At 43.4% G+C, this 16,486-nt stretch overlaps 1 protein-coding gene across 5 annotated transcripts in view; it reads left to right on the top strand.

Moving 5' to 3' along the window:
• The window catches only part of SV2B (synaptic vesicle glycoprotein 2B), a 250,581-nt gene that overhangs the window by 54,256 nt on the left and 179,839 nt on the right, over positions 1 to 16,486 (top strand). Inside the window, exon 1 of one of the 5 annotated variants that reach the window (XM_082449085.1) lies at positions 7,274 to 7,341. The exons of the other annotated variants lie outside the window; for them this stretch is intronic. The gene's annotated coding sequence lies outside the window, so the exon portion shown is untranslated. Of the gene's footprint in view, positions 1 to 7,273; positions 7,342 to 16,486 lie in introns of those variants that run through there. 5 annotated transcript variants of the gene reach the window in all.

Here is a 16,486-nt window from a genome sequence, read left to right as displayed (position 1 = left end):
CAAAGTCCACTTCCCCAGAAGCTCACACCTGGTGAAGAAGAAACACCTGTAACAATGAGCTGTGATCAGTTCAGTAATGCAGGTGTGAAAAGAGTGGTGGGAGCAGAGAGGAGGGAGGAATTAATTGTGGCAGTGATTATTTTTAAAAGGAAGCTCTCCTAGTTGAGGCATTACGTGGATTTCAGCAGGGACGGGGTCCCTGTCTTGGTCCCTTGGTCTGTGAGTGACCCCCATCGCTCTCCCACCTCATCAGCATCAAGGCTACTGGATGGTCAGAGCTCTACAAGTCACAACAGGGCTGGCATTTGCAGTACGTGACCCGATCGATTCCAGTAGACACAGACATAGGATGACACCAAGGGAAGAGTGTGCCCAATGCAGGAGATCAGGCTTTTTGTTTTTTTAATGGACCATTTTCCTAAATTCTAGGACCAGGAAGATTTGGGAGCAGTACACAAAGGCAGGGATTCTGGACAATTCTGAGGGATTCTCAGAGCAGATGAACTACCTTCATCTCCCTTGGGTCCCTGAGCTGTCTGTGCTTGTCCCAGCTCAGTTCAAAAGGAAAGCTCTGACCTTGCTTGTCTCTAAATAGGTGGAATAAAGGAAAGCTAAAGCTGTTTCAACCAATGTGCTCTGGGAAATAAAAATCCAATCTGATGGATGATTTTTCCTTAACAAAAGCTATAGTGGGTGATGAAAAATGGTAGGATGACGAGCTCTTGTGTTATGCATGTTACCAGAGATGCGTATCACATACGTTTTGTAACCTAAACCATCACTAAGGTATTTAAAAAGCAGGTTGGCACACTGCAAGGAGCGTGGGCTCTCATGCTCAAACAGACCTAGGTGAGTGTCTTGGGCAGGTTATTTAGCCTCGCTTTGAGCTTTGGGTTCCTGATCTGTAAAAGGGAGATAACAGTGGAGTTCTTATAATATAATTACATCATAGATGCTTAAAAATATGTGTTTATTGGGAAATGATCATCATATAAATTGCTCGGCACAAAGTAGGTGCTTAAGAAATGGCAGTTCATTCATTGAGTACCTACGACGTGTCAGGTACTGCTCTATGTGGGGGGAATACAGAATTGAACTAAATAAAGCCCCTCAAAGAGCTTACCTTGTGTGTGTGTGTGTGTGTGTGTGTGAGTATGTGTGTAAGATAATGGACAAATAAATAAGTAACTAGATAGTGATGCATTATAGTGGAGAGAAGTAAAGCAGAGTAAGAGGAAGGGGGAATCTTGCCAGAGGGCGGGGTGAGGATAGTTATTTTTTAATGCAGTTTGATCAGGGAAAGCTTTGCTGCTAAGTGACATTTGACCAGACCCCTGGGGAAGTGAGGAGCGAGCCAGGCAGATGTCTGAGGAAGAACATTCTGGGCAGAGTAACAGCACCTGCAAAAACCCTGAAGCAGAAGAGAGGTATGTTTATAAGAAAACCAGAAAGGAGTCCAGGGAGGCTGCAGTTGAGTGAGTGAGGGGAACAGAAGAAGGATTTGAGGTCAGTGGGGTAACATGGCAAGGTCACTTGGGTATTGCCTCTTATGATTTCTATTTGTCACTAAGATTAATATCCTGAGCTCTTGCGGAAGGAATTGGTGAAATCCTACACTCTATGTTTAGAAGAAGGCTGGTTGGGAGACATAGGTTCCTGTGGTCACTCAGCCTAAGCAAATGCAGCCAACAGAGGCATAAATCTTTGCAAGGTGTTGAGAAGCTCTGTGCAAAACAGTGTTCAGCTATCCTTCCAGTCCTTTCCAGATCAAGGACTATTTTAGTGCTTCTTTTGAACCTTAGTATTATGTTCATTTCCTTTCCCCCACAATGAAAGAAAGGGTCACCTTTAGTGAATAGTCTGCAGGTATTGTCCTTGCTAGTTTTTATTCTTTATTCTTTGAGAATGACAGTAGTTTCTATGGCTGTGGAAAGGTGTTAGAATCAACTGGAAATATACTGACCATTGGTGTACCACGGGATGCATTTATATAATATCATATAATGCATTTATTTGAGGCTGCCATCTTGTAGGCTGAATATGAAGACCACAGTTTGCTGCTCTGCCCCTCTGAGACTTTGTTCCTCTAAAGAGCATGGTTTTGGCAAACTAATGTTACCAAAGGAGATAGCATGGGGGGAAGGAGGAGATATAAATTAGGAGCTTGGGATACATGTACACACACTACTATATATAAAATAGGTAAAAAACAAGGACCTACTGTATAGCGCAGGGAACTGTGCTCAGTATCTTGTACTAACCTATAATGGAAAAGAAGCTGAAAAATAATATGTGTGTATGTGTGTATATATATAACAAAATCACTTTGCTGTACACTTGAAACTAACACAACATTGTAAATCAACTAGACCCAATACAAAAAAAAAAAAAAGAGCATGGTTTTAGGATTCGAGAGCTCCACCCCACTGCTGTCCTTGGTGCTGCAGGGCTCCTGCAGTGTATTCCGTGGACAGAAATGGGGCTGGATGCCTGAGAACCTGGTCAAAGCTCCTGTGAAACAGGCTGTGACGAGGCTAGCTCCTGGTTGGGTGGCTGGCTGGGTGTCCCCCAAGTCAGCCCAGAAGGTGACATTCACCTCTGTGAATTTTCCCCATCCAAGGTCTTGCTGCCTCAGAAAGCCGATCTGTCCCTCTGGAACACTCTACATCACAGTGACCTTGATCACCCCCATGCCAGTCTGTTGATTTGTAATGGCTGGGACCCTGTGTGGCATGGTGGTGTGTTTTCTTCCTGCAGACCCCCCTTAGTGAGAACTAAATCATAAGGAGAAGCTTTTCTGATGAACACGTACTCAGAGCAGAGCAGCTGAGATGCCTCCCCTAGGGGCTGATCACACACATTAGGGATGACCTTGCCAATGGGACTACGGAACAAACCTCCCCACAGCTTGTGGCTTAAGACAGCAACCACTTCTCATTTTCTCACATGTCTATAGCTTGTCCAGGCAGTTCTGCAGATGCAGGGTGTGCTTGATTGATCCCAGCTGGGTTTGCTCATGTGATTTTTGTCCGCTGTTGGAGTGGCTAAGAGCTGGCTGCTTTAGGATGGCCTTAGCTGGGATGACTTGGCTCTGCTCCAGGTGGTGTCTCATCCTCCAACAGGCTAGCCCGGCATGATCGCATGGTATCGCAGGAATCCAAGGGAGAGTGGAAACTTGCATGACCTCTTGAGGCCTAGGCTTATAACTGGCACACTGTCATTTCAGCCTTGTCTATTGACAAAAGTAAGTCACAAGGCTAGCCCAGAGTGAAGGCATAGGGAATAGAGTACACTTCTTGATGGGAGGAGCCAAGTAGTCACATGGCAGAGAGCATGGATACAGGGAATGGGGGAGGAATTGGTATATCTGTGCAATCAATCTACCATAGGGACCTTAAAGTTAAAGTCCCCTTGGCTAAGGCTCCTTTTCTCCTGAACTCTGCTTGAACGGGCAATGTCTGCAACTTGCCCTTTTTCTTTTTTTGTTTTTTTTTCTGTGTTTTTCTCTGTTTCCATGGCTGACCAACTTCAGACATAGGTATCTTTAGATAGACATTCATTCATTCACCAAACATTTCTTGAGTGTTCCTTACATGCCAGGCATGTTGTAAGCAGGGGATACAGCAGTCAGGGTAGCAAGGTTCATCCTCATGAAGGATTTATTCTAGTTGGGGAGATAATATGTAAATAAGTAAATGTGTAATATTATGTGATGAGAGAATATCAAGTGAGGAGAGGAGGATGGGGAGTGCCTGGTTGAATGGGGGTGGGGAGTGGGGTGGAGGAGGGGGTGGGTGTGGTCAGGCTGACATGAAGGAAGTGAAAGAGTGAGCCAGATGGATATTTGGGGAAAGACCCTTGTAGGCAGGGAAAACAACAAGTGCAAAGGCCCCAAGGGAACAGTGTACTGGCGTGTTCTGGGAACAGCAAGGGGATTCATGTAGAAGGAACTGAGAGAAGAGGGGGATGGAGAAGATGAGATCAGAGAAATGGCGGAGAGCTGGGTAATACAAGGTTGTCTAGGGCCTTGTGTGGACTTTGGCTTTTGCTCTGAGCGAGATGGGAAGCCATTGGAGAATTTTGAGCACTCATTGACATTATCTGATTTATGTTTTACAATGATTACCTGAGCTTTAGACTTTAGAATAGACTTTAGAGATTAAGGGTGAAAACAGGGAGATCAGTCAGGAGGCTACTGCAATGATCCAGGCAAGAGATGATGGTGGTTTGGACCACGGTGGAGAGTGGTGATGGTGAGAAGTCATCAAATTCTGGATATAACTTGCTGATGATGGGTTAGATTTAGGGTATGAGAGAAAGAAGGGAGTCAAGGATGACTCCACATATTTTGACCTGAACAGCTAGAAAGAGTGGCCCTTTACTGAGATGGAGAAGGGACAGTTATGGGGTTCAATTGGACATCTAATGGGAGATGTTAATTAGATAGTTACGTATGTGGGTCTAGAGTTGAAGGAAGAGGTCCTAGAAGGAGATATAAACTTGAATATCATTAGCATGTTTTTAGTTTGTCCCTTCAGTGAGCTAAGTCACTGCTGTATCACCAGTGCCCTGAATATTGCCTGGCACATAGTATGCACTCAGTGAGTATTTACTGAATGAGTGAATAGAGTCATTTAATTACTGGAGGTGACTGCAGATCTTTGCTTCAGTGGATCTTGAAGTGTAACTCCCTGAAGTTATTCCTTTTCTTTCCAAGGTCTCATGAGAGCCTTATTGTGGATCACACGGACTAAAAACAGGCTTTAAATGTGAAGGCTCCAATTGCTTATATCTTATAGAAAACAATGTGTGGTGACAAGAAAGAGAAACAAGTGGAAACCAAAAAATAGCTCATACTTTCAAAAAAGGAGACAAGATCCTCCGGGAGAGGTGGCTGAAATTCAGGGGTGTGATGTTCTTGGGTTATTATTGTACTGCTCTTAATTTAAGATTAAGCAGGAGCAGGAAAGAATCTTGAAAAAGGGAGACATTTATTTAAACCGATTTTATGCCAAGTGAAAGAGTGTCACCAGCTTGCTGGAGAAATCCCACATCTACAGCATCTTGCATAATGTGTTCCTGTTTATAAAAGGAGAGAAATTGGCAATAGCCTTACAGGAAAAGGGGAGGCTGGAATGACTTCAATCTCAGACTCCAGGTACTGACCATTTCCTCCCTGTGGTGTGACTGAATACGTGTGAGTGTGAATTTTCTTTGCAGTGATATTGGAGGGGGTGGGGAGTGAAAGAAAGAAAAAGTAAGTATCGCAATGGCAAGTGGTTTCCTGTGTGTGTGTGTGTGAGAGAGAGAGAGAGAGAGGAAGAAAGAGAGAGAGAAAGGGGCAACAGTGGGAAAAAAAGAATTGAAGCCCAGAAGGAAATATGAGAAAGAGGTATCAAATTGGCCTCCATTTGTATATGTGGATACCAGGATTGACTATGTTGGAGATCGGATGGAGCAGTGGGATTTGGGAACAAACAAAACTTGGTTTGAACTCAAGCTTCATTACGTTCTAGCTGTGTAAACTTTAGCAAGTTATTTAACTTCTCTGAGCCCCTGTTTCCTCAGTTGTAAAATGATGATGGTGATGATGATAGTGATGGGGATGATGATGGTATGATGGTGATGATGGTGATGGGGATGGGGATGATGGTGATGGGGATGGGGATGATGATGGTGATGATGGGGATGGGGATGGGGATGGTGATGATGGTGATGGGGATGGGGATGATGGTGATGGGGATGGGGATGATGATGATGGTGATGATGATGATGGGGATGGGGATGGTGATGATGGTGATGGGGATGGGGATGATGATGGTGATGATGGTGATGGGGATGATGATGGTGATGATGGTGATGGGGATGGGGATGATGATGGTGATGATGATGATGTTGATGATGATGGTGGTGGTGGTGATGATGATGGAGATGATGGTGGTGGTAATAAAACCCAAGTGCTCTGCAGTTTCCTTCATGCTCCTGGACTTGGAAATATGTTGGTCTAAAAATTGATTAAAGGATCACTACACCTGATGAAAGACTTGAAAATTCTAAGTGTAGAGAGAATTGAGAACCTGTCATTTAAAGTTGCCAGTGCTATTGAGAAGATTATTTGCATGGGGCTCATGATGTTCCAAATGAGACAAGTGGACAATAATCAGCCTTATGAGCTAGAGATTTCCAAGGTGCCTCAGAGGGAAACCAACCTTCTATTCTCAGCAATAGGCCACCCCGCCCCCCGCCCCCCAGCTCAGCTCTGCACTGTCCCTTACTTTGTTGGAATTCCATGATCAAAATTTTTGAGTCACTTGGATTATGTAGGTGCAGAAACTCTGCTGTCAGATGCCTCTGGGCTTCGCTCCCATAATATCTGCTCCATGATGTTTTCTACTGGAAAATCTGCTGTTCTCCCTGCTCCAGGTGCATAGTAGGCACACGATAAATATTTATTAGATACATGAGTGAGTAAATGCTATTGTGGTTGCTCGGTTAGCTGAGGCTCTCTCTATTCTTCTTCTTGGCCTGAGCAAGAAGTGGGAATGTGAGTGATAGTGATGAGTCTTCGGCATCTAGTAAGTACTCAGCAGCTAATGGTTTCTCTTTCCCCCACCTCCCTGCCTTCACTGCCATTCTGCCCTCCTCTAGATCAAGGAACATAGAGTCAATTTTCCCTTGGGGCTCTCAGATGCATCAGGAGCAAAGGTCAAAGCTCCCTTGCTGTCTTGACCGTTGATTATAGCTCACCCAGCAGTGTCTCCTACCCTGGCAATGAACACCCACACCATGTATTCCCTCTTGCAGCTGCCCACACAGAAGCCTGTGGTCCTATTGAATTTTCCTGTTTCTATGGAAGCTCCTGTTCCACTCACTTCCTGTTTCCTTCAGTCTTTAGAGCTTGCTTCTGTCTTGGGCAGCAGGGGAGAGAGTAGCATTGACTTTTCTTTTTCCCCAGAAGGCAACTGAAAATTGTCCCATAACTGGTGACTCTGTAATCCCCCAGAAATAGAGTTCTGAACTGCTTTCAGGAGCTAGAACATGTAGGCCATGTCCTCTCTCCCATTTCCACTTTACAGATGGGAAACCTGAGGCCCAGAGCAAAGAAATCACAGACAAAAGTACCCTTGGACAAGTGGTTGAACAACCTCATTTCTTTCTCTTCCAGTTCTGCATCGATGCAAGAGAAGGTAATTTTGCCAGACTTCTGGGGCCTTCTTGCATTACAGATGCCTGGGTGTAGCAGTTGGCTGTTCAAGCTGGGAGCTGGGGACCATTAACTGCTTCATACATCAACCCCAGATGATACACGTGTTGGCAGGCACTCTGGCGTCTCATACTCACGTAAGCAGGGGGAAGTGTGAGTTTTCAAGTCTGTTTTCATGGCTTCCCAGGACAGAAACCTGCCAACGAAGACATGTCCATCCATCAATACCCCCAAGTGTTCAGGTTTGTTTTAGTAAGTATTTCATAGGCAGGTTCCTTTCTGGGCCCAGAACAAGTTCAGGACAATGGAAGGATTTACTTGAACTATAGGATCTTAGTGTTTCAGAGCTGAAGAGACAGCAGGAGTCTAAACTCCTTACTAGGCAAAGGAGGGAGTTGAGTTTAGAAAAGGAAATGACTTGTTTAAGGTCCTACAGTCAGTTAACACTAGAGAAAGGACCAGAGCCCAAGTCAGGCCTGCAGCAATATAAGTTTGTCTGAGGGTAGAGATCAAGAGAGACCATGGTCACAGCAGCATTGTTTACGATTGCCAAGGTATGGAAGCAACCTAAGTGTCCATCGACAGACGAGTGGATAAAGAAGATGTGGCACATATATACAATGGAATATTAGCCACGAAAAGGAATGAAATTTTGCCATTTGCAACAACGTGGACTTGGAGGGTATTATGCTTAATGAAATAAGTCAGACAGAAAAAGACAAATATTGTATGACGTCACTTATATGTGGAATCTAAAAAATAAACCAGTGAATATAACAAAAAAGAAACAGACTCACAGATATAGAGAACAAACTCATGGCTACCAGTGGGGAGAGGGAAAGGGGAAGGGGCAAGATAAGGGTAGGGGATTAAAAGGTACAAATTACTAGGCATAAAATAAATAAGCTACAAGGATATATTGTACTGCACAGGGAATATAGCCAATACTTTATAATAACTGCAAATGGAGTATAAGCTTTAAAAATTGTGAATTACTATGTTGTGCTCCTGAAACTTATATAATATTGGACATCAACTATACCTCAATTAAAAAAATTAAAAAAAGAGAGAGAACAGGAAATGAGGCCTGGGCCCCCTTCATTGTTATGCTTAGAAGCCCTCTGAAACAGCACAGTTAGTTTTCCCAGGCAGGTGAGAGCCTGATTGGGCTCCACAACAACTTCCTCTGAAAACTTCTCTGAGGTTTCGCCTGCCAGTGACCAAAGCCCAGGCCCAGTGAGAGCGGCTCATGGTTTGCCTTCGGGCCCTGCTCTCCTGCCGTGCGCAGAATCTGACCGTGGCCTCTCTCCTGATCTGGGGTGAAGCAGATGGTGCTGGAATGGAGCCCAGCTGGCACGTGGTCGGCTCTGAGGGAGCGGAAATGGCCTTGTGGGGGGCGCCCTGCTCCGGGAAGAGTCCTGGGCCCTGGGGATAGGGCTAAAGAGGTCATGGCCATGTCAGGAGCTCCTGACCTTGGCCCTGGAGGGCTGAAGGGGCTCGGTTCCACTCCTGTCCCTAGGATGAGTGATGAATGCAACCCACCTGTGGTTGCTTAAATGTCCGTGGGTTAAATGCAGCCACTTTGAGTTTTTTTTAAAGCGAAGTATAAAAATTAAGCTTTAAGGAAAGGGAAGCTCTGGGAAAGCAATGTAAAAGTGGTAGCTTCAAAATTAAAGTGGTGGAAGATAAGCCCACCTGAGGCGATGAAGAGGTTGATGAGAAAGTGTAGGAGCAGTATGGAAACAGGGCGGGATGCCGGGCCGAGCTCTCCTCTCACACCCCGTGATGGGTGACTTTGTCTTCTCTTGGTGGTGCCAGCCCACCTCTGGCAGAGAAGCTGTGCTGGGCCCCTGTCCTCACATCACAGGGTTGATGGCCTCCTGTTTCCACAGTGGCCCAGTGTGTAGGATCTGGGGGCACCAGGTAGAACTCTCACAGGCCAGGTTATTCCCAGCAAGTTTCTCAGGTTCATCTGTGTCACTGCCAGGTTGATATCCCGGGATTTTTAGCCCATTTCCTCTAGACAAGTAAGGTCCCTTCTGGCTGGCTCGACCTTCTAGTCATTCCTGGATTCTTGAGCTTCTTTGAGAAGGTAGAGAGCAAAGAGCTCCAGTGTCAGTCTGCCTGGGTTCCCAGCCTGGCCTTGCTTCTTACTCATGTGAGACCTTGGGCAAGTCATTTCGTAATCTGTACCTCAGGCTCCCAGTCAGTAAAATCAGAATGATGATAGTCTTACTTACTCTGTAGAGTTATGGGGAAGGAGATATGAGTTAACTTGCATTAAGGGCCTAGAACAGTACCTGTCTCCTAGTGAGAGCTCACTGATGGCGGATAGTATTAAATGCCACATCCTCAATCCAATGACTGGCTGAGGTCCATTTACAGCAGCTGCTGCTCCAGATTGAGCCTGTCACCTCCAGATCCCCCGTAGCCTGCTCAGGTCTCTGGTCTGCCCCCTCTGCTCTCACCTTGGGGACACGAGGAAATGCTTAGGGCTTGCCCATCTGGGAATCAGAGGGAAAAGTCACCCTGGGGTTATAAGGATCACCACCAGCATTTGCTCAGCATTTGTGGAATTCCAACAACAGTATCCTCACAACAACCCTCAAATAGGCAGCTTGTAAATCTGTTTTATTCCCATTTTACAGATAAAGAAACAGAGACAGCAGAGAAGTTTTTTTTTTTTTAAACTTTGGGTTTATTTATTTATTTATTTATTTTTATTTATGGCTGTGTTGGGTCTTCGTTTCTGTGCGAGGGCTTTCTCTAGTTGCGGCAAGCGGGGGCCACTCTTCATTGCGGTGCGGGGGCCTCTCACTATCGCGGCCTCTCTTGTTGCGGAGCACAGGCTCCAGACGCGCAGGCTCAGTAGTTGTGGCTCACGGGCCTAGTTGCTCCGCGGCATGTGGGATCTTCCCAGACCAGGGCTCGAACCCGTGTCCCCTGCATTGGCAGGCAGATTCCCAACCACTGCGCCACCAGGGAAGCCCAGAGAAGTTTAATTTTACAGGAAACTTAGCTTTGTACTGAGGACACATATATGCATTATGTGTGGTTCCTCTAGGAGCTTGTAGTCTGATCATGTGGCAATAATGATGATTATGATGCATATATGATTTCACTTAATTCTCCCAATGCCTATGAAATGGGGGTTTATTGTCTCCATTTTATCATCGAGTAAACTGAGGCTCAGAGAAGTTAAATAACTTGCCCAAAGGTTAGCATTTACTAAGGGGCAGAGTGGATTCAAATGCAGGGCTGCTTAATCTCTAGAACATGTCCTTTGCCCTGTGCCCTGTGTTCCCTCCTCACCAAGTCCATGAAGGCTGGTTAGGCACAGCCCCGGGCCTCAACCCATGACCTTGACTCCATCCTCTCCCATTCCTGCTGCTATGACCCACAGTCTCCTAGAGGGAGTTTGCAAATATCTGGCTACTACCTAAGGGGCTTAAACCAGGAACTGGATCCAACTGGATTCCCAGCCTCTGAGCTGTTTTCCTACATTCACGTGTCCACCTGACCTACTTGTATCCTCAGGGCCAGTAATTACCTGAAGCTGGAGATATTTTAACTGGGAAAATGTCCTTGATGGTAATGGCCCCTAACTCAGTACTCCATGGCTTATAACTCAGTTTCTTCTATAACTCTGAGACCAGTTTCCTGTCTTCCCCAAGGATGAGTTGAGAGAAATCTGCTTACGTCCTTCTGCACAGTCTGGCTTCATTTATTCTAGACTCTTTTCCAAGTATTTATTGAGCCACTGCTACATTCTAGGCCTTGTCTCTTAAGCTTTTCTCTTATTGGAAGGGTATCTGTTTTCTGTCTCCAAAACCTTGCATCCCCTGGAAGCAGGAGTCTCTGAGGTTTGCCTCTCTTGCTGCCCCAGGTGTATCATGTGCCCATGCAAACAAACCTCAGGCCCTTGCCACTCAAAGTATGGGCCCTGGACCAGTAACACCAGCATCACTTTGGAACTTGTTAGAAACGTAGAATTTCAGGCTCCACCCCAGACCTGCTGAATCAGAACCTGCATTTTAACAAGATCCCCAGGTAATTTGTCTGCACAATAAAAGTAGGGAACAGACCACAACATCTTCATATCATTTTTTTCCTAGCTTGAGAACTTACATGGTCACATATTCTTGGCCCTACACCTCTGGTTCATTAGGGAAGTAGGACCATGACTTGGGTGGGGACCAAGTTTCCTCCATTGCCAGGACCTATAAGGGCTGCAGTGTTTGGGCTCTGCTGTTGGGGAGCTCATTCATTAATAATTAGACTATAAGGTGAGAAGATGATGTCACAGAGATATATACTGAGTGCATGTTTGTGGGAGCACAGACTATAAGCAGTGGTTATTGCTGCATGAGGAGAGAAGACTGAGAGCCAAAAAAAACTATTGGACAGCATGAAGGGACATTGCTTAACTGAGCCTTGAAGGATGGGTAGGAGTTTTCCAGGTGGGTGCTGGGGAGGAGAAGGGTATTCCTAATAGAGGAAACAGTTTGAGAGGCACCTAGGCCTGAAAGTCCTCGATTGATTTGGGAACAACAGACAGTCTGATGAGGTGGTGTTGGCCGGGGGGTAAAGGGGGGAGAGGGGAATGGTGGGAAGTGGCATGGACACCCACTGGAACCTCTTTTTTTTTAATTTTAATTTTTATTGGAGTATAGTTGGTTTACAATGTTGTGTTAGTTCCTCTTGGGTGTTTAAAGGTTATCATCACGTGTGCCAAGGAGGAAAAAAACTCAGGAACCACTAACATACTCAGAAGAGCTGATTGTTGTCTTGGCTCCTTGAAAGGGTCCTTTGAGTGGTGAGATAATTACTGTCTTGTGCTTCCTCTACAAGGCTTGGCCGTGTGTGAATTGAGTGGATCGGAAGTCTGATATAGCTTCCATCACAGACATCCATCCAGTTAGATAAACAACACCTGTGGAAATTCTGATTGATGTCTCGGAGATGCTTTAAGGTACACAAAGACCCAAGAGAGTGTGGAAAATATTTAGTAAATATAAAGAAGTCCTAGACCATAGCTGCCCAGAACAAACAGAGCAGAAAGTTCTGTTTTCCGTATTTGGAGTAGAGGAGAGCTGCAAGGGGACCAGGGAAGCAGTGTTGCCACTACTTCTCAGGCAGTTGCCTGGATAACGTGGGTCCATCCATAACTGTTTCGGGAGTTACTAATTAGGGGATTTCCTCCCTTTCCTATTCTCACCACCATTTGGATATATTATAACCACATTGCAGATAATCCTGAAAATTGAGAAAAGAAAAGGAGAATCCACCTATAATCTCACCATCTATGTAAGCATTTTGAATTATGTTCTTTATTTAGAAATAACCATATTAAGTACTGTCGGCTCTTTGGATCTGCTGGTGCTGCATCCATGGATTCAACCATGGATCGAAAACACTTGGAAAAAAAATTCCAGAAAGTTCCAAAAAGCAAAACTTGAGCTTGTTGCACACCGGTAACTATTTACACAGCATTTACATCAAGTTTACAACTATTTACATAGCATTTACTTAGTATTAGGTATTAAAAGTAATCTAGAGACAATATCAAGTATACAGGAGGATGTGTGTAAGTTATATGCAAATACTACACATTTTATATCAGCATCCTTGGATTTTGGTATCCATGGGGGTCCTGGAACCAATCCCCTGCAGATACTGAGTAACAACTGTACGTGGTTTTGCAGCCAGTGGCCGACGCTGGCAAGCTCTTTATCAAACCTGCTTCCTACTCTTCATAGGCACTCAGACTCCATCTCCCAGCCTCTTTTGCAAGTAGGTATGGCCCTGTGACAGATCTGCTGATGTGATGAGAATGGGTATGATGGGTATCACTTCCAGGCCTGGCCGGTGAACCTCCATGTGCCTCCTCCAGGCTCTTTTCCCATCTGCTGGCTGGCCCTGTTTGGCGCTGTCTCACGTGTGAGAAGCAAGCTCTATGTTAAACTACTGACATTTTAGAGTTTGTTACAGTGGTTAGTCCACCTTCATCAATACAGAGCATGAAATTTTAATTAGCAATTTCTCATAAGCTTATGGGAACACATTGTGGAGGATCAAGAAGAGTGTTTCTCGATAACATAAATATTAAAAAGGTACCTCTGGGCTGACTGTTGGGTTGTCTGTTTCTTAGGAGCTTCTTTTCTTTTTTTTAAAATGTATTGGGACTTCCCTGGTGGTGCAGTGGTTAAGACTCCGCACTCCCAATGCAGGGGACCCTGGTTGGATCCCTGTTTCAGGGAACTAGATCCCACATACGTGCCACAACTAAGAGTTTGCATGCCACAACTAAGAGTTTGCATGCCACAACTAAGGAGCCCACCTGCCACAACTAAGACCTGGTACAACCAAATAAATAAATAAATATTTAAAAAGTATTGTATTCCTATTTGTTAACATTTATCTTAATATTTAAATTTATTTTTAATAGTTAAAATAGTTATACTGCACAATATTTAAAGAGTCCAATAATTCTAGATAGTTAGAATTACCACATGATCCAGCAATCCCACTCCTGGGCATATATCCAGACAAAACTATGATTCAAAAAGATACATGCACCCCTATGTTCATAGCAGCAGTATTCACAATAGCCAAGATGTGGAAACAACCTAAATGTCCATTGACAGATGAATGGATAAAGAAGATGTGGTATATATATACAATGGAATACTACTCAGCCATAAAAAATAATGAAATAATGCCATTTGCAGCAACATGGATGCAACTAGAGATTATCATACTAAGTGAAGTAAGTCAGAAAGAGAAAGACAAATACCATATGATGTCACATATATGGAATCTAAAATATGACACAAATGAACCTATCTATGAAACAAACAGAATCACGGACATGGAGAACAGACTGGTGGTTGCCAAAGGGGAGGGGTTTGGGGAAGGAGTGGAGTGGGAGATGGGGGTTAGCAGATGTAAGCTTTTATATATAGAATGGATAAACAACTAGGAGCTTCTTTGATGCAGAAAAGTGTAGGGGATTAAACAGCCAGTGTTTCCTCTGATGACTATTCCAGGAGCGTATGCACTCTGAAAAGACTGAAGTTCAAAATTTTCCCTTTCTTGCCACATTGTTTCTGAATTCTACAAAATGATGGGGGTATCTTGTAGCATCCCATATCATTAAAAAATAATAATTTTTTATCCTGAAAACCTGGGAAGTTCTTGCCACATAAATTACATAAATAATTAAGAGTGTTGGATTTCTTTGTATTATGCAGTATGATCTAGCATCTTATGTGCTGAGAACAGTGCTGGGCAAGTGAGGAAATCTTCCAGAACATAAGTTCTACCTTTGGTGGCATGTGCCTGACCACCACATAACGTAGCATACATGCCTCTGATGAGGCTGACTTCTCCAGGTAAGTTGGTTATGTGTATCCTAGTTTGTAGATTTGACCATCCACTGAAACTTCGAAGTAACTAACAGGTGAATTTGGTCTTTTGGCCCCTGATGCTATAGTGTAGATACCCAAAGGGCTTGGTGTGGGACGTAGTCAGACTTTCACTGGCCATTTATTTATTAGACTCCACATGTAAGAGAGAGCATACAGTATTTTCCTTTCTTTGTCTGACTTACTTCACTTAGCATAATGCTCTCAAGATCCATCCATTTTGTTGCAAATGGCAAGATTTCATTCTTTTTTAATGGCTGAATAATATTCCATTGTATATGTGTACCACATCTCCTTTATCCATTCATCTCTTGATGGACACTTAGGTTGTTTCGTATCTTGACTATTGTAAATAATGCTGCAATGAACATAGGGGTGCATATATCTTTTTGAGTTAGTGTTTTCATTTTCTTCAAATAAATACCTAGAAGTAGAACTGCTGGATCATATGGTAGTACTATTTTTAATTTTTTGAGGAACCTCCAACATGTTTTCCATAGTGGCTGCACCAATTTACATTCCCACCAACAGTGCACAAGGGTTCCCTTTTCTCCACATCCTCACCAACACTTGTTATTTCCTGTCTTTTTGATAATAGCCATTCTAACAGGTATGAGGTGATATCTCATTGTGGTTTGGGCTTGCATTTCCCTGATAAGTAGTAACATTGGGAATCTTTTCATGTGCCTATTGGTCATCTGTATGTCTTCTTTGGAAAAATGTATATTCAGATCTTCTGCCCATTTAAAAATTAGATTGTTTGGTTTTTTTGATAATGAGTTGTATGAGTTCTTTGTATATTTTGGATATTAGTCCCTTGTCAGATATATGATTGGCAAATATTTTCTCCCATTTGGTAGATTGCCTTTTCATTTTGTTGATAGTTTCCCATGCTGTACAGAAGCTTTTTATTTTGATGTAGTCCCACTTTATTTTTGCTTTTGTTGCCTTTGTTTTTGGTGTCAGATTAAAAAAATCATTGCCAAGACCTATGTCAAGGATCTCATCCCCTATATTTTCTTCTAGGAATTTTATGGTTTCAGGTCTTACATTCAAATCTTTAATCCATTTTGAGTTAATTTTTGTGTCTGGTGTAAGATAGTGTCAGAGTTTCATTCTTTTGCATGTGGCTGTCCAGTTTTCCCACCATCATTTATTGAAGAGACCATCCTTTCTGCACCATATATCCTCAGCTCCTTTGTTGTAAATTAATTGACCATATATGCGTGGGTTTATTTTGGGGCTCTCTATTCTGTTCCATTGATCTATGTGTCTGTTTTTATGACAATACCATACTGTTTTGGTTACTGTAGATTTGTAGTACAGTTTGAAATCACGGAGGTGGTGCCTCCAGCTTTGTTCTTCTCTCTCAAGATTACTTTGGCTATTCGAGTTGCTGTTGTTGTTGTTTTTTTTGTGGTTCCATACAAATTTTAGGATTATTTGTTCTATTTCTTTGAAAAATGCCATTGGAATTTTGATAAGGATTGCATTGAAGCTGCAGATGGGTTTGGGTAGTATAGACATTTTAATATTGATTTTTCTAATCCATGAGCACAGCATATCTTTCCATATATTTATGTTTTCTTCAGTTTCTTTCATTAATGTCTTGTGGTTTTCAGTATACAAGTCTTTCACCTCCTTGGTTAAACTTATTCCTGGGTACTTACTCTTTTTGATGCAATTGTAAATAGGATTGTTTTCATTTACAAATGATGCTATCATTTTAAAACAGATTTTATTTTTAGAGCAGTTTTAGGTTGACAGCAAAATTGAGAGGAAGATACAGAGATTTCCCATCCCTCAGCCCCTAAAACATGCATAGCTTCCTTCATTATCAGTATCCCCACCAGAG

The sequence above is a fragment of the Balaenoptera physalus genome (assembly GCF_965194825.1).
Source record: "Balaenoptera physalus genome assembly, chromosome: 2".
NCBI lineage: Eukaryota > Metazoa > Chordata > Mammalia > Artiodactyla > Balaenopteridae > Balaenoptera > Balaenoptera physalus.
Note: the sequence above shows the minus strand (reverse complement) of the source record. Positions and strands in the feature narration are given on the sequence as shown.